General features: G+C 43.2%; 1 protein-coding gene across 1 annotated transcript in view; it reads right to left on the bottom strand.

The window, feature by feature from the left end:
• The window catches only part of NYAP1 (neuronal tyrosine phosphorylated phosphoinositide-3-kinase adaptor 1), a 28,415-nt gene extending 16,777 nt beyond the window's left edge, over nucleotides 1–11,638 (bottom strand). The window contains exon 1 of the mRNA XM_075206187.1: nucleotides 11,538–11,638. The gene's annotated coding sequence lies outside the window, so the exon portion shown is untranslated. The remainder of the gene's footprint in view (nucleotides 1–11,537) is intronic.
• Nucleotides 11,639–19,812: the final 8,174 nt, after the last annotated feature.

Genomic DNA, 19,812 nt, shown 5'->3' with positions numbered 1-19,812 from the left:
TTACATTAATGCCAGTGGAAGTTCGGAACTCTTCAGCTATGGAATCAGCAGAGCGTTGGCGACTTTTACGCACCATGCGCCTTAGCAGTCGTTGACCCTGCTCTGTGATTTTACGTGGTCTTCCGCATTGTGGCTGAGTCGCTGTTGTTCCTAAACACTTCCACTGTCTAATAATATCACTTACAGTTGACCGTGGAATTTCCAGCAGGGATGAAATTTCATGAACGGTCTTATTACAAAGGTGGCATCCTATCACAGTACCACGCTTGGTGTCACCGAGTGCTTCCAAAATAAACATTTTGTATGACAAATGTTTGTAAGTGGAGACTGCACGGCTAGGAGCTTGATTTTATACACCTCTGGCAACGAGTCATATTGAACCACCTCAAATAAATAATTAACAGGTGTGGCCAAATAATTTTGTCCATATAGTGTATATTATATACAGTGTTGTCCATGTGTTTATATTTATTGCTTGTGGTGCGCAAACATTACAGAGAGGACAGAGCTCTGATGGTCCCCAGTATCTCGAGACCACTGACCCATACCCAGAATTCTCTGATCTATGTCCATCTCTTTTAGGAAACTTTGACTGGTCCTTTATACCACTCAGGACTCCTGCACCGTGATGTACCGTAGTGAAGAAAGGATTGTGTACACTAGGGTCTAATTGCTGAGCCTGAGGGAAGGTTGGACTGCTCACCTGCTGATCAGTGTCTGGGGACAGTGGAAGGCAGCTGGGAGCTGCCTGGTCCGTTGTCCCATGTGGCGAGGTGGGCACATAGCTGTCTCTGAGATATGCGGAGAGGAAATGACCCTGAATCCCAGAACCAGCTAACCTTGGCACCTTAGTCTGCTCAACAGGGTGATGTAATGTTTCTTCCACCCTTTCCTTGGCATGTACAAGGTTAACACAGGAGTTACCTTCCTGTCCTATCATTACCGTAGATTCTTCTAGAGGTCTAGCTGGAATACTACTGCCTCCCTCCTACACTAAGTTACATAGGAACCCACCAGTTGTGGTACAGAAGTACTTCCACACACTCTGCCCTACCTCCCAGTGTCATAGTCTCCCAACATTCTGACAGTACCACTGCCACACCTTCCGTGGCATGTCCAGGTTCAATAGAGTAGTACCCTCTCTCCTCCCCAAAAAAGACCACCGAGTGGGGCCACCAAATCTACATAACAAAGTGCTCTTATAAGAGCAAACTCAGATCTTTGCACCGCGCTTAACACACACACAGCTGAAACCACAAGCCACCGCACACACACCACCCACAACCACCTCCACCCATCATACCTCACTAACACCATATCACCACTCAAGTATACATGTACATTAAGCATATGAGCATACCAGACACACCATGAGCATTAAACCCAAACAAGACATAAGAGTTATCACACTAGAGCTATAATCACTATATAATACAAGGGCTATCGCCAAGAGCATAAACTACCAGAGCTACAAACACTGAGGTATATTGCTACAGCGGTTCAACAGTATACCAAAGAGGCAAAAGAACTACAACCCCTACAAAACCGCAAAAGAACTATAAACACCAGCTACCTAAAAGGAGCAGCTATTAGGTATACTGCTTAATCCATCCGCATAAATCTTAACAGTCTCCAAATCCTCTCCCATCCCACACCTTCCCTCTTTTTTTCCCAAACAGATAAAGAGACGGTCATGGGGAAAAAATGACTATCTCATCACAAGCAACAACAAGAAAGCAATAAAGTAATAAAAACACAGTTGCGCCAACGGAGACACCACACCTAAAAAGAGTACCCACAGACCCGGAATCCCTGTGAACCTCGAAAGGCAGTAGACAAAGCATCCTAAGACACAAGTGCAGACGTCCAGGCCCCAGAATACAGATGTCCAGGTTTAAGCCTGGGGTCACACCCCTGTGAACCTCCCAGTTACCCCCTACCTGGGTCTCCTTGTTGGGGCTAGCTGGGAAAACACCTCCCTCCCCACTGGACTCAGTGATGTGGGACCCACCTCATCTGTTACAGCTTTGGACAACACAGCGAGTTTTGGCCCAGATGGAAATACAATTCCCTTTGCCCTACCTTCCTGTCTAACAACACAACAGAAACAATAGCATTGTTACCAGAAACATATTGCCCAGCAAAACATTTGTAGGAATATTTTCCAATAAGCCTACTTCTTGCAGACCTTTCCCAGCACACCAATCTAGTTTTATCCGGGCTGTGGGCACTGCAGGGCGACAATAATAGCCTTCTCCAGAATTATGTCCAATGATCTCACAAGTGTAACCGCAGGGCCCATGTCTCTAAACCCCACAGTAATTTGGTGACTAATTGCAGGTTGTAATTTGGGGAAGATCTTAAGGAAGGTATATCCACAATGGGACAGGTGGTACTGAACTGCCCCACCTAGGTGCAAAAAAAACACCGTCAGGTGTCTCCCAAAAACTGGCTTTGTCGCTGCCCTACCAGGAGAAGCAGAAGAAACATCAGGTGACATGACAGAGGAGGATGTGTTTAGCTGCCGACGCCTGAGTAACTTCAGCCAAAGCACCTGCCTCCCGAGATGATACAGGGTCACAATCCATCACCCATTCCTACACATCTGTTGAGCACACCATGAGAAACTTCTGGTACATCATGAAATACTTTAGACCCTAAAAGTTGTCAATTGTTAACCCTCCAATCCACTGTTGAAAAGTAGTCTGCAATTGAGCCAGAAGTCCTGATTAGGTGTCAGAAGCATTGTATTTCAAATCCAAAAACATTAGTAGATGCACCTCAGGGGTGATGTTAAAGCACATTAGTAGGTCTCTTCTTATAGCCTCATAATCTCTGGAAGATCTGCAAATGTCTTCATGGCTTGACCTCTCATTCCAGGGGTCAATTATTGGGACCACTGTCTAGGGAACAGTTTGTCCTGTTTGCAGGTTCTTTTAAATTCCTGCAGAAAAATGTAAAAATCCTCATCTCTTTCCAGAACAGTGAAATGTTCTAGATGAGGCCTGGCACTAATGACCTCCCTTGCTTCTCGCTGGCCGGAGAGTTTAGTAACGTCTAACTAGTATCTTCTTCTATCCTCTGGTTGTCTCTCTGTAGCCCACTGCAACTTGTATCTCTGCAATCTCTCTTTCCTTAAACTGCTGTGTATGTTGTAATGTTAGTGGACCCCAAATATTTTAGAGCAGTTTGTAAATAAATGTCTGTAGTTGACCTGTTTGAATCCTCTGAAAGCAACATTTAAGTGCCTGGTGTAATTTCCACTGTAAGGCCATTCTCTGCAGTAGGGCTTCCTGGCACAAGTCCCCTGTTTGGGTGCAATCCTTGTGCAAGAGGGCCTCTATTAATTGATCCTTGATTTTGACAGTGCTTGGAATTCCTCTCTCCTCACATTGTGCAATAAGTAAATCCTTTGTTTGGCATTTGTATTCACACGGTATTATGCCAAATTCCACGGTATTATGCCAAATAACAAAAAAAATGAGGGAAAAAGGGGGGGGGGGTATCTGCATGCACTGTGTGTCTTTAAAATATTTTAAATTAATCACAGCAAACCTACATGGTCTGTCAAACACTAGCTACAATCCCCTTTTTATATCACATGCTCACTACTAATTTCACATACTGCAACCACCAAGGTTTGTTTCAAGAGCTGATACTCTTGCAGGAAGCCTTGGGTTGCTCCCTGAAATATCTAAAACTATGATCATAGCTTAAATCAAACAAGAGTTTTCATTAACCAAATAATAACCTGTGTTTCAGTTATGTAGCGTTATTAATGACCAAGCTTAACTAGCACATGAAATTGTGAAGAACACAGAGGTGGTATTCAATTGTTAGCGAGACCGCTAAAATACTCACGCTCCAAAAATATTACCGTTAATACGGTAATATCTTGCTGAAATCCAGCGAGTAAATTACCGTATTAACGGTATTTACACACAATATTACCGTATTAACGGTAATATTTTTGTAGCGCGAGTATTTTAGCGGTCTCGCTAACAATTGAATACCCCCCAGAAAATTTATTAAATTGAATTTAATATGGCAGAATTGTCACAATGCATAAGGTATATAACAAATAAGACAACAAAACTGCATACAGTAACATTATGTATAACAGTTTCTTAAAATAAAAAGGGAGAGAATACAGAAACTGAAAAACGCACTAAATTTCTTATTTCTGTTTTTGAAGAACGTAGAAATATGGGTAATAAACCCAATCAGACTGGTCTCCAGGTAAAATGAACAAAGATACTCTACCCTGGTGATGGTTTTCAAAGATCACCCCCTTTCCCCTCAGAGGTCACCTAGATGGATAGTGTATATGTTAATAGGGGCAAACTTCACACCTAGGTATGACACACAGTATAGTCAAGAATAACCAGAAATTCTTATACCGACCATAAGCTTCTTTTTGAATATCACAAAATCATAATAATATATACAATTTACAGAGTACAGGTTTATCTACATGTAGATATGAAACACCACTATAAAATATAAATCTATAAGGGAGATATTAGGTTACTATGGTTTCCCTTGGAGATAATTTAGTGTATTCCTAAATTAGCCTGACTACATATTAGCTTCAGTCTATGGGGTGACGTATGTGGGGTGAGACGTATGTGTGTTTTCTGCACTAAGTGGGTTTTCTCACAAAGTGTATGAAAATGCACAGTTAGATAACACACATGGACAAACATTGGACAACATTGGATTACTTCCAGGAATAAGCTATGTCTACCACAGCCTATTTCTGCATTATTTGTCTATCTATACGGAACACTGCAAATAAGTAATTTTTAAAAATCCCCTAACTTTTTGGCTTTAACTCTTTTATCAAAATGTTTAACAAATTCCTTTTTATGGTCTCTTTTCATGGCATTATCTTTAGGACTGTGTCATCTTTCACCCCTCCCCCAACACAAACATTTGTCCACATTGCAGCTTCATTACTCCACTCACCTCTAGTTAACACCCATGAACTGTTGTCCTATTTATTATCTCTAACAAGTACAGCCTCCACCTGTCGCCAGAAAATAAAAGGTCACACATCTTACAATCCCCTTCCCTATCTTTCTCTCACTCTGCTTCTATTAGCTGGTGATATATCACCTAATCCAGGTCCCCCACACTCCTCACACACACATACATCAGAACACTACCGCTCTATAGCAAACCTCAAACACATCGCCTGTCTCCCCTCTCTTCCAAAGTCCTTTAAATGTGCCCTTTGGAATGCACGCTCTGTTTGTAACAAACTTACCTCCATTCATGATCTCTTCCTCTCAAAAAACCTCAACCTTCTGTCAATAACAGAAACATGGCTCACGCAATCAGACACTGCCTCACCTGCAGCACTTTCACATGGTGGCCTCCATCTCACCCACACCTCCAGACCTGAAGGCAGACAAGGAGGTGGGGTTGGACTACTTCTCTCCCCACAGTGCACATACACAGTCCTACCAAATGTCCCATCACTCACATTCACATCTTTTGAAGTACATGCTATTCGCATTTTTAATCCATTCTCTCTACATGTTGCGGTGATCTATCGTCCCCCTGGAGCACACCAACAATTTATTGAGGATTTCTCTGATGGCTCTCTCACTTCTTATCGTCAGACATCCCCACCCTCATCCTGGGTGATTTCAACATCCCCATTGATAACCCACCTTCCAAAGCTGCTTCCAAACTACTCTCTCTAACCTCCTCACTTGACCTCTGCCAGTGGATTGAATCATCTACTCATCAGGATGGCCACTGCCTTGATCTTGTTTTCTCTAGACTATGCTCAGTTTCTAATTTCCTTCACACACCCTTCCCCCTCTCAGATCATCACCTTATCAGCTACACGCTCACCCCCACTGCTCTAACCTCTCTACTGTCTAACTCTACCAAGGCTCATCATACCCGCAAAAATCTTAATTCTATTACTCTTCAACAATTTTCCATCTCTCTCCAACACCTTCTCTCCCCTATCTCTAAATTCTCCTCCCCTGAGTTGGCAGTACCTCATTTTCACCAAACCTTAGCAACAGCCCTTGATCAAATGGCTCCAGCGACACTACATACTACACGTCGACTTCGGTGTCAGCCGTGGCACACTACAACAACGCAAAATCTTCAAAAACTTTCCCGTAAAGCAGAACGTCACTGACGTAAATCTTGCACCTCTAATGACTTCTTCACATATATTTTATATCAAAATGCTCTGGACACTGCAAAACAAACATACTTCTAATCCATTATCTATGCTCAGGCTTCTAACCCCAAACGCCTTTTTAACACATTTAAATCTCTTCTCAATCCTCCCACCCCAAACCCTCCGTCTACTATCAGTGCCCAGGATCTTGCTTTCTACTTTAAGGACAAGATTGATAAGATCAGACTAGAAATGGTATTCTCTTCCTCGACAAGCAATCAGCTCAATTCCTTCTCATTACCCACTGACACCATCTCTTCATTTGACCCCACAAATGAAGAGGACATTTCTACTCACTTCTTATCTTCCTACTCTAGCTCCTGTCCTCTTGATCCTATTCCCTTGCAAATTGGTAGATCCCTGTCTCCTGGGCTCATTTCACCTCTAACTAAAATCTGTAATCTCTCACTTTATACTGGCATCTTTCCATCACTATACAAGCATGCAGTGATTACTCCTATTCTAAAAAAAACAAGATTCCGACTCAAACTCTCTCAAATTACCGTCCCATCTCTCAGCTCCCATGCCCCTCCAAGCTTCTAGAGAGACTTGCCTACACTCGCCTCACACGCTTCCTTTCCGCAAACAACCTGTTTGATCCTCTTCAGTCTGGCTTTCGTTCTCAACACTCCACAGAGACAGTGTTGACTAAGGTTGTCAATGATCTGATCACTGCAAAAACTAAACGCCATTACTCTCTCCTAATTCTCCTGGATCTCTCGGCTGCATTTGACACTGTTGACCACTCTCTTCTCATACAAACGCTGCAATCCCTAGGTCTTCAAGACACTGTTCTATCCTAGTTCTCATCCTACATTTCTAATTGCTCTTTCACTGTTAGTTTCTCTGGGGCTCCGCTTCCTTTATCAGTTGGGAGTACCGCAAGACTCTGTGCTAGGTCCTCTGCTGTTCTCTATCTATATCGCTTCTCTTGGAAATCTAATAAGTTCCTTTGGATTTCAGTATCATCTCTATGCGGATGATACCCAAATTTATCTATCCTCTCCTGATCTCTTGACATCTGTGTTGTCCCGTGTAACTGACTGTCTTTCTGCCATTTCATCTTGGATGAAACTCAAACCAACTCAACTCAATCTTTCTAAAACAGAGTTAATAATATTCCCACCCACCAACAAGAGCATACCTGACATTTCTATTTCTGTTGATAACATGACCATAAATCCCACCCCACAAGCTCGCTGCTTAGGTATAATCCTTGACTCACACCTATCCTTTGTTCCCCACATTGACTCTATATCTAAATCATGTTACATACTAAAAAACATTTCCAGAATTCGCACATATCTCACACAGGACGCTGTAAAAACCTTAATTCATGCACTTATCATCTCCCGCATTGACTACTGCAATTCCCTCCTTACTGGTCTTCCCCAAAACAGACTCAAACCCCTACAATCTATTTTGCATGCTTCGGCAAGACTGATTTTCCTTGCAAATAGCTATTCCTCTGTTGAATCACTCTGTATGTCTCTACACTGGTTGCCTGTTTTCTACCAAATCCAATATAAAATACTTTTACTAACCTACAAGGCCATCAACAAAGCTGCACCAACATACATCTCCTCTCTTGTCTCAAAATATCTCACGACTCGGCAACTCCGTTCTGCACAAGATCTGCGTCTCTCATCCACCCTCATTACATCCTCCCATTCCCGGTTACAGGACTTTTTTCGGGCTGCGCCCACTCTATGGAATTCTCTCCCTCGCACAATAAGACTCTCTTCTGGGTTACAAACTTTCAAGCGTTCTCTGAAAACCCCTCTTCAGACAAGCTTATAATATTCCTCAACCACCCTCTTAACCTCACTACATTACCCTATTACCACCTGTTACACAATTTCACACAAGACAACTACCCCTGACCAACATTGTTGTGTGACAGGATCATTTATCTTATGAGTCACTTTTACCTTTGCAGTCTGGCTGGGCCGAAATGCAAAATGTAGACTTAACCTCATGTATCAAACTCCCATTGTCCCATAGATTGTAAGCTTGCGAGCAGCCTTCTCACCTCTTTGTCTGTTTTACATAGTTTGTTTATTAGTTTACTGTGTTTGCACCCAATTGTAAAGCGCTACGGATTATGTTGGCGCTGTATAAATAAATGTTGATGATGTTTGATATTTTAGATGTGCCTTATCGCACTAATCATACAGTGGTGTAGAGACTTTAGCAAATATAAATATTGCTTTGATGTATACATCTCCTTACTAGTGATATTATAGGACTCTGACCCTCTGAAGACAGGGCAATAAACTCTTATCTTGGAGAGCTGGTGCTGAGTCTGGAGTCAGTAAGTCACCTGAACATAACACTCAGGACCCAGGCAGAGCACATCCCTAGCAGAGGGTAAATGGCCATTGGTGATGTTAGCATAGTTAGATTAACCCCTGATATACCTGCACCCAGACACGTCACAGGTACCTCTCTCTTGAGGGAGGGAACATTTATAATTTCATTTTTTATTTTAATAACTCGTGATTAGGCCCGAACCACGACAGCCGATTTTACACTGCCCTGGAGTGGAACAACGAACAGCATATTGTACCTTGATGTTACCTTCATGGTTCATATCGAAGCATTTCAATATAATGGTTTAACAGTCCTACAGTCCTTTAAAGGTTCACTTATTTATGAGGCCTTGCAGGGCTTATTCAACATTCAAAGGGTTCAGACTTTAACATCATCTTGTCATAACTTCCATTTTAAGAACAACATCGAGACACAAATAAGGTCCTCTCATGTTCCACCTAAACCACGCCCCAGAGCCACCCAAACAACATGCTGTCACAAGGCCACTCTCCTTTTGAGGTAAAAAAAAAAAAAAGGACAGTCCAGCCAAAATCGGGACGGAGGTATGTCTTGGAACTAGCGGTAACAGCTGTGATGCTTAGCCTCCAGTTTATGTCCCACCGGCCCTGTTTGTTTTCTTTTTTAAACTTTCTTTTCCATTACTGGCATGGGAAGTGTGGGGGCTGACCCTTGCCTTCAGGGGTCTTACCTGGTCTTTCCTCCTTATACACCAGGTACTGTGTCAAATATCCTACTGATGACAGGAAGGAGCAGCCCTCTACCCAGACCTTAGCTCCTTCCCAGATATGGTATACAACCAGCCGGTTAGTGCAAAGGTCTCACCCGCTCCACCTGCTGGACTATGTTGCTCACACCTCCTCCGTACTTCTTTCCTTACCATTTGCTCCTCCCCTTACCTTCCCGTTCCTCTTCTCCATGTGGGCCAACCCCACTCTACATCCTTTAGCACATGTGTGGCTACTGTTCTTGGCTTCAGACTGCCCAGGAACCAGACAGAGGCCTCTCACAGCATTCAAGCATCTGCAGAGCAGGTAGGTGACCCATTCTCGGTTACAGGATTTTTTTCCGGGCTGCACCTAATTTGTGGAATTCCCTCCCATGTACAGTAAGACTTTCCTCTAGTCTTCAAACCTTCAAGCGTTCACTGAAAACCCACCTCTTCAGACAAGGTTATGATATTCCTCAACCATCATCTTAATTTCCCTAGATTACCCTATTGCCATCCTCTACACTGCTAACGCAAGACAACAACCTTCTGACCAACATTGCAACAGACACAGCCCACTCAGTACTTTTATCTTTGCAGTCTGACTGGTCCATTGTGCAATATTATGTAGCACATGCCCTTGTGTTTCTAACTCCCATTGTCCTATAGATTGTAAGCTTGTGAGCAGGGTTCTCTTACCTCTCTGTCTGTATGTATGTACCCAGTATTGTCTTATCAGTGTTTGTTCCCAATTGTAAAGCGCTACGGAATTTGCTGGCGCTATATAAATAAATGATGATGATGATAGGTGTGGTATTGCTGGGCTAGTAAAGTAATGTAGTGGGGGTATTAATGTAATGTGGAAGTGGTGGGGCTACTAATGTAATATGGTGTTTCTGTTTGATTAAATATTGGGGAATTAACATAATGTAGAAGCTGGTGGGGTCTACTAATATATTTTAGGGGCTAATAATGCAATGTGGGGGTCTCTGTATGAATTGTAGAGGATAATAATTTAAAGACATAAATCCAGGGCTGGTTAGGGGAATGGAGGCCTATTTATTATGTGACGGTGCTATAGATTAATGTCGGACTGGTGGGAAGGGAGGAGGCCTAAATATTAAAACATGGGCGGTAGCACAGTAGTTAGCATTACTACTTCACAGCACTAAAGTTATGGGTTTGAATCTGACCAGAGCCCTATCTATTTGGCACTTTGTTGGGCGGTATGTCCCGCTTCACGCTACTCTCTCAATCCACCCTCATCTTGTCTTACCTTGCAGCGGCATCCGGTGGAGGAGAGTGCTGAACTGTCCGACACAATCTGCTGTTCCATGATGTGGGTGGTTGGTGCAGAGCGCCGGTGGGAGCTACTGGCGCTTTACACAGAGCCATTTACCACATTAAAGGGGGGGCGGTGACATGGAAAGGGTTTCTAGGGGTGATAACATCCCCTTTACATGGGGAAATCTATATAAATAGTACAGCGGCGATACCTTGATATTTTAATGCTATTGTCATATTTACATCATCCTGCGATGACATCAACAGCACAAAAACATTAAAAAGAAATCGCTATGCTCTCCGAATTAGGCATCTTTTGTAAAATGTCTACCGCTCAACATCTATGTTGGGGAATCGGGGGTCATATGCCAACAGGAGGGTACTGTGGGGGGGATGTGTGAGAAAAGGGGGGGCATGAGAGTCTATTTAGCATGTGTGCCCTAATAGCGGTGATTATTATTTATCACCTTTATTTAACAAAAAATATTGGAGCGGCAAACATTCATTTATCTCTTCGTCGGGGCCACTTTTCAGAGTTGTGCGCAAAATTGAGATTGGAGCCGTTTGTCCCCCCCCCCCCCCCCCAAAAGAGATAAACAAATGATTTGAAATATGTAAAAAAACACATAAAACATATATACGCCCAAAAAGCAATACAACATTTAAAAGATAAATATTTTGTTGTGAAATCGCCACCCTGAGATGCGTTGGGCTTTGCGCCAGTGTGGTAAACAAGAAGTGGCATAGAGGTCTATTGATGACTCTCATGTAATTGTTTCTATAATAAATACATATATAGACATAGACACACGTTGTATAGAGGAACACGTATACCCACCCTCACACACGTCTCTGCACACAGCACACACAGTATTATACAGATATATATATATATATAGAGAGAGAGAGAGCAGGTGACCTCCAGAATAACACAGTCTCCCCCCACTGATCACACAGGCCTGGCAGACTATCATTAATAAAGCAGATTGCTCTCCATTCACGCACCTCTCTGTCTGTCTGTCTCCTCCCAGTGCTTGCTCTCCCCCATTTTCCTTCTGGTCTCCCCCCTTCCTCTTACCTCCGTTACCGGCAGGCGGAGAGATGGAAGCAGGGATGAGGGGGGAGGGAGGGAGATGTGTGAAGGAGGGTGTGGGGAGAGCATGAAGGGAGGGGGAGATGGAGCACACTGCGGCTGTCTGATCTCCACGCATAGTGTGTGTGTGTGTGTGTGTGTGTGTGTGCGCACCTGTGTATCAGTGTGTGTACCTGTGTGTGTGTGTGTGCACCTGTGTATCAGTGTGTGTGTATGTGTGTGTACCTGTGTATCAGTGAGTGTGTGTGTGCACACCTGTGTATCAGTGTGTGTGTATGTGTGTGCACCTGTGTGGTGTGCACCTGTGTATCAGTGTGTGTGTGTGCATGTGTACCTGTGTATCAGTGAGTGTGTGTGTGCACACCTGTGTATCAGTGTGTGCGTGCACCTGTGTGTGTGCACACCTATGTATCAGTGTGTGTGCACATGTGTATCAGTGTATGTGTGTACCTGTGTATCAGTGTGTGCACCTGTGTATCAGTGTGTACCTGTGTATCAGTGTGTGTACCTGTGTATCAGTGTGTGTGTGTACCTGTGTATCAGTGGAAGTGTGTATGTGTGTACCTGTGTATCAGTGTGTGTGTATGTGTGTGCACCTGTGTATCAGTGTGTGTGTATGTGTGTGTACCTGTGTATCAGTGAGTGTGTGCACACCTGTGTATCAGTGTGTGTGTATGTGTGTGCACCTGTGTGGTGTGCACCTGTGTATCAGTGTGTGTGTGTGCATGTGTACCTGTGTATCAGTGAGTGTGTGTGTGCACACCTGTGTATCAGTGTGTGCGTGCACCTGTGTGTGTGCACACCTATGTATCAGTGTGTGTGCACATGTGTATCAGTGTGTGCACCTGTGTATCAGTGTGTGTGTACCTGTGTATCAGTGGAAGTGTGTATGTGTGTACCCGTGTATCAGTGTGTGTGTGTACCTGTGTATCAGTGGAAGTGTGTATGTGTGTACCCGTGTATCAGTGTGTGTGTGTACCTGTGTGTCAGTGCATGTGTACCTTGGTATCAGTGTGTGTGTGTGTGTATCAGTGTGTGTAGCTGTGTATCAGAGTTACCTGTGTGTATCAGTGTATGTGCACCTGTGTATGTGTGTATACCTGTGTATCAGAGTGTGTGTGTGTACCTGTGTATCAGTGTGTGTTTGTGTACATATCAGTGAATGTGTCTGTGTATCAGTGTGTGTGTGTACCCATCATCAGTGTGTGTACCTGTGTATCAGTGTTACCTGTGTGTGTGTGTACCTGTGTATCAGTGTATGTGTGTGCATATGTGTATCAGTGTGTATTCGTGTGTATCAGTGGATGTGTATGTGTACCAGTGTGTGTGTGTGTACGAATCAGTGTGTGTACCTGTGTTTCAGTGTTACCTGTGTGTGTATCAGTGTGTGTACCAATCAGTGTGTGTACCTGAGTACCAGTGTGTGTGTCTGCGTGTACCAGTGTTACTATCATGTGCACCTGCATTGTCAATATTTGTGTACCTGTGTGTCACTGTGTATTTGTGTGTTAAAAGTGTGGTAAATCCATGTGAACAAACCTTGAGGAAGCCTATTTAGCACTAGCCCGTTCGTACTCCTACTGCCACAATACCTGCTGTGGTCTCACCATCTGGTGATGGCGATAACAGGTGAAAATCATAATAAAATGCTAAAGGTTTTAAACAACATGTTTTTCATTTTTTCAAATAAAAATTAAATAAATTTGAAATAATTTGTATCTATTTTTAAAGTATATAATTTTATTACTTTAACTAGCAAATCTGCTAAGACTGGCACGGCAAAGAGGTTAGCTGTGACTGGATCACGTATACGTAACTTATGGTATAAAGTTATTTAAAGGAAATAGCATAGGGCGCTTATTTATATCATTGCAAATGCACTTATTTTTGATATTGTGTATATATTGGTAAAGGAAATCTTTATTTCTGAGACCAGGGAAGAAACTCGTTTGTTTTAACCTTGCTAGAGGAAATGCACTCTTGTCTGAGGTATATATCTGATATAATAAACCTTTGTGTATCCTGATGTGGGTAAGTGACTTGTTTGGGGTGTTGTGACTTTCTTTAGAAATGTGTATTCTGCATCTGTCTGAAAAAAGGACCCATGTTAATCTCATGTAATGAGACCTTTTGATGTGTGAGGATCCAGCACCTCAAGGCACAGGAAGGTACAGAGCTGGGGGTCTGCTTCAATGAAAAACAGAATTCAAGATTCCCTGGTCTTTATATTCATGGTGTCCCTTTACTAGAGTGGTTGCTAGACCCCAGTTTAACAGAAGGTATCCAAAGCTGAATGCTCTCTAGAAAGTCACATTCTATTCCTAATTTGTTACTATGGATGAAGGTTTATTAGCAATATTTTTCAGAGGCTATACCGATTTTTTTTAAATTTTCTTGGACTTATTTTTAGGTTGTAGTCAATTGAATTGTCGTGGAGGTGGCTTTGATGTACAAGAATTGCGTTAATTGGCTCAATTAGTCTTCTAGAATATACAAGTATACCACAAAACGTAGCAGGTTACATGGGCTACAAGCCCTCTTTTACCTTGTTTTTTTACACAGATCTGAGAGAAAGTAGACCAGCCCTAAACCCTCTTGTCCGATCCATGCTAACTCATCTTATCTGTCCATGAGGGTCCATTAACTATAGTCCCACGGGTGTGTATATACCCACCTGTACGAGTACAGTCCAAAGACTGGGGGCTCAGCCCTCTCTCATAATCTGAAGACACATAGTCCAGGCAGGGGGTCTTCTGCCACTTTGGTACCAGACCCCATCTGTATCCCCTTATCCACCATCTACAGACCCCAGCTGTATCCCCTTATTCACCATCTATGGACCCCCGGCTACATTATCTCATCCACCATTTCTGGACCAGCTGTTTCATCATCTACAAATCCCAGCTGTATTCCATGCTCCACCATCTATGGTACACAGCTGTATCCACTGATCCACCATTGTAACGATTGTCTCTTTATCTGTAATGAAGAGAGCCATGGAGTGATGTATACATGTCTTAGCCTGGTTTAGCGCTGGAAAAACAGAGGCGCGGAATCTAACGGGTCTGTCAGGCTTTACCCTTAAGAACCGCAGCAAGGCAGGATGGACTTTTGCGGACAGGTATATGAAGGTCGCAGCCCTCTGATCGACCACTAGGCATAACACAGCAGAGAGAAAAGGAAATCCGAAAGCAGGTCATCTAGCTGAGGACTGGTACACCGGCAGTAGTGAGGTACAAAATCAGTATACAGAAGGGAAGTCCAATAACAGGCCGGGACCTGGTACACAGTCAATAGTGCAGCGCAAAATCAGGATCCGAGAATGAGTGGTCAAAACAAGCAATGACTGGTAGACGAAGGGTAACTGGCAGAAGTACTATTCAAAACGGAATCACACGGAAAGCCAAGGTCAGCAGCAATACAGCATAACAGGGAGTTAGTCTGGGTATGAAAAGCTGTTGGTCTGACACAGCTGCAATGTCAGAGTAAATACTCTGCAGGTGTGAATATGCCGCCTCCCAGACACGATCATGTGACTGCCCAAACCAGGAAGTGCTGACCTGCACACAGAGGCAGAGGAAATCAGCAGCACAGGAATGTGAAGCAGGTAAGTTTTGTAACAACCATCTACGGACCCCAGATGTATCCCTGATCCATCATGTATGAACCCTGGCTGTATCCCCTGATCAACCATCTACAGACTGCAGCTGTATCCTCTGGTCCAACATCTATGGATCCTGGCTGTATCCCATGATCCACCATCGACGGACTCCAGCTGTACCCCCTGATCCACCATCTATGGACCCTGGATGTACCCATTGATCTATTTTACGGATCCTGGCCGTACCCCCTGATCTCCCATCCACGGACCCTTGCTGTAACCCCTGACCCAGCATCTAAGGACCCCGGCTGTAACCCCTGACCAGCATCTAAGGAGACCGGCTGTACCCCCTGATCCACCATCTACGGACCTCGGCTGTACTCCCTGATCAACCATCTATGGATCTCGGCTGTATCCCCTGATACACCATATATGAACCCTGGCTGTATCCCCTGATCTACCACCTACGGACCCTGGCTGTACCCCCTGACCCAGCATCTATGAACCTCGGCTGTACCCCCTGATGCACCATCTACGGACCTCGGCTGTACTCCAAGATCCACTATCTACGGAGCCCGGGTGTATCCCCTAACACCATCTACAGATCCCAGCTGTACCCCGATCCACCATCTACGGACCCCGGCTGAATCCCCTCCTCCACCATCCATAGGCCTCCAGGTCCTGTATTACACTACCATGACCAGCTAGCTGCACTCCATGGTTGCGTACAGCTTTGGATGAAGATTCCCGTTGTGACAAGTAGCTGGCATCAGGGGAAAGACACTGTCTCATTAATAGTGGATGTTCTCTGCAATTCACAGCTTCGTTTTGCCCCAATGCACCTGAGAAATTCCTCTACCATACCTCAATATACTGCCTGTGCTTCACTCATTGGAAACACCTCCGCAACCAATTAAATGAACTGTAAGAGACCTGGTCTCAGAATGAGTTTTGCCGTGGGGCCGGCTCAGGAAGGGGGCATGCCATGTAACATTAGTGGTGTGGTGACCCCCTGGCCTTACCCTAAGAAAACCCTGGCAATGCTGTGCACACCTGCCACTGTACGCTCTGCAATGAATGGACATCACTCAGGGTGAGGCCCTGTGTCAGCTGGTGAATGGCTGACATAGGCAACAGAACAGTGCTACATAGCCATCTGCTGGACAAGGGTGGTACTGCATCGACTATACTGTTTATACCACTACCCCAGGGAAAAAATGTTCTTTAGTGATCTCCAAACTTTAACTCCTTACAGTGACTTCTATGACCACAAAAGACAAGCTAAAGTGGCTAAAGTCTAACAGAAATAAAATATTATTATACAGAGCAGTGTGATCATTATCAGTGTATACTCAGTATTATTATACAGTGTGATCATTATCAGTGTATACTCAGTATTATTATACAGTGTGATCATTATCAGTGTATACTCAGTATTATTATACAGAGCAGTGTGATCATTATCAGTGTATACTCAGTATTATTATACAGTGTGATCATTATCAGTGTATACTCAGTATTATTATACAGTGTGATCATTATCAGTGTATACTCAGTATTATTATACAGTGTGATCATTATCAGTGTATACTCAGTATTATTATACAGTGTGATCATTATCAGTGTATACTCAGTATTATTATACAGAGCAGTGTGATCATTATCAGTGTATACTCAGTATTATTATACAGAGCAGTGTGGTTAGTGCAGTGTATACTCAGTATTATTATACAGAGCAGTGTGGTTAGTGCAGTGTATACTCAGCATTATTATACAGAGCAGTGTGGTTAGTGCAGTGTGTACTCAGTATTATTATACAGAGCAGTGTGGTTAGTGCAGTGTATACTCAGTATTATTATACAGAGCAGTGTGGTTAGTGCAGTGTATACTCAGTATTATTATACAGAGCAGTGTGGTTAGTGCAGTGTGTACTCAGTATTATACAGAGCAGTGTGGTTAGTGCAGTGTATACTCAGCATTATTATACAGAGCAGTGTGGTTAGTGCAGTGTGTACTCAGTATTATTATACAGAGCAATGTGGTTAGTGCAGTGTGTACTCAGTATTATTATACAGAGCAATGTGGTTAGTGCAGTGTGTATTCAGTATTATTATACAGTGTGGTTAGTGCAGTGTATACTCAGTATTATTATACAGAGCAGTGTGGTTAGTGCAGTGTATACTCAGTATTATTATACAGAGCAGTGTGGTTAGTGCAGTGTATACTCAGTATTATTATACAGAGCAGTGTGGTTAGTGCAGTGTATACTCAGTATTATTATACAGAGCAGTGTGGTTAGTGCAGTGTATACTCAGTATTATTATACAGAGCAGTGTGGTTAGTGCAGTGTATACTCAGTATTATTATACAGAGCAGTGTGGTTAGTGCAGTGTGTACTCAGTATTATTATACAGAGCAGTGTGGTTAGTGCAGTGTATACTCAGTATTATTATTATACAGAGCAGTGTGGTTAGTGCAGTGTATACTCAGTATTATTATACAGAGCAGTGTGGTTAGTGCAGTGTATACTCAGTATTATTATACAGAGCAGTGTGGTTAGTGCAGTGTATACTCAGTATTATTGTACAGAGCAGTGTGGTTAGTGCAGTGTATACTCAGTATTATTATTATACAGAGCAGTGTGGTTAGTGCAGTGTATACTCAGTATTATTATACAGAGCAGTGTGGTTAGTGCAGTGTATACTCAGTATTATTATTATACAGAGCAGTGTGGTTAGTGCAGTGTGTACTCAGTATTATTATACAGAGCAGTGTGGCTAGTGCAGTGTATACTCAGTATTATTATACAGAGCAGTGTGGTTAGTGCAGTGTATACTCAGTATTATTATACAGAGCAGTGTGGTTAGTGCAGTGTATACTCAGTATTATTATACAGAGCAGTGTGGTTAGTGCAGTGTGTACTCAGTATTATTATACAGAGCAGTGTGGTTAGTGCAGTGTATACTCAGTATTATTATACAGAGCAGTGTGGTTAGTGCAGTGTATACTCAGTATTATTATACAGAGCAGTGTGGTTAGTGCAGTGTGTACTCAGTATTATTATACAGAGCAGTGTGGTTAGTGCAGTGTATACTCAGTATTATTATACAGAGCAGTGTGGTTAGTGCAGTGTATACTCGGTATTATTATACAGAGCAGTGTGGTTAGTGCAGTGTGTACTCAGTATTATTATACAGAGCAGTGTGGTTAGTGCAGTGTATACTCAGTATTATTATACAGAGCAGTGTGGTTAGTGCAGTGTATACTCAGTATTATTATACAGAGCAGTGTGGTTAGTGCAGTGTATACTCAGTATTATTATACAGAGCAGTGTGGTTAGTGCAGTGTACACTCAGTATTATTATACAGAGCAGTGTGGTTAGTGCAGTGTGTACTCAGTATTATTATACAGAGCAGTGTGGTTAGTGCAGTGTGTACTCAGTATTATTATACAGAGCAGTGTGGTTAGTGCAGTGTGTACTCAGTATTATTATACAGAGCAGTGTGGTTAGTGCAGTGTATACTCAGTATTATTATACAGAGCAGTGTGGTTAGTGCAGTGTGTACTCAGTAATATTATACAGAGCAGTGTGGTTAGTGCAGTGTGTACTCAGTATTATTATACCGAGCAGTGTGGTTAGTGCAGTGTGTACTCAGTATTATTATACAGAGCAGTGTGGTTAGTGCAGTGTTAGGCTGCGTAGCCACTACAGGGATTTCAGACAATTATCGGGCCAATCACACAATAAACAACCGTCCGCTCCGATATCACGGTTGGGATATGGAATAACGATAATCATTATTCCGACAAAACTTCCCCCAACGTGTTCAGAGCGAACGGCTCCTTCCCGACTGCTGCGGCCAACGACTTGAAGGCATCGCGACAATTGATGACGTCACCTGGGACAGCAACGCTGTTATCGGTGCTGTTAAGGGGGTAATGTAAGTATGCGCCCACAGACAATGTACAACGCTTTGCAAAGTACATTGCCTATGCCCGCATTCGACGCGATGCCTTCAAGTCGTTGGTCACAGCAGTCGGAAGGAGACATTTGCTCTGAACACGTCGGGGGAAGTCTTGCCGGGGTAGTCAGAATCGATACGCTAACTACCACCGGATATCGCATTAGTGTGTACTCTCCAAAGATGAACGATTATTGTCCCGAAGCTCATTGTATCGTTTCATTTGATTTTAAAATCGAACTAAAAATCTCGTTCAACGATGGAACAACGTGGTTCCAATCCTGCAGTCTGTATGTACTCAGGACCGGCAGTGTCCATAGATCTCCAGAGTTTACAGAGTCACCATCTTTTCAGCAGATGGTTATGACAGATGAAGAGCACAGATCTGAAGGTAAATCATATAAAACGTGTATAGTGTGTACACAGGAATCGGCTGCTGATCGGGACTTTCGTTCTTTCAGTCGTTAAAATCGTTAACGATATCGCATCAGGAGAAAGTGTCTCTAGTGTGTACCCAGCCTTACACAGAGTACTGTGATATTATACAATATTATACAATCTATACACTGTCACACCTATGTCAGATGACAACACAGGGCAAAGGGCAAGGACTGGCAGGATTA

This window comes from Mixophyes fleayi, chromosome 4, assembly GCF_038048845.1.
Source record: "Mixophyes fleayi isolate aMixFle1 chromosome 4, aMixFle1.hap1, whole genome shotgun sequence".
NCBI lineage: Eukaryota > Metazoa > Chordata > Amphibia > Anura > Limnodynastidae > Mixophyes > Mixophyes fleayi.
This window is presented reverse-complemented; position numbering and strand designations above follow the sequence as displayed.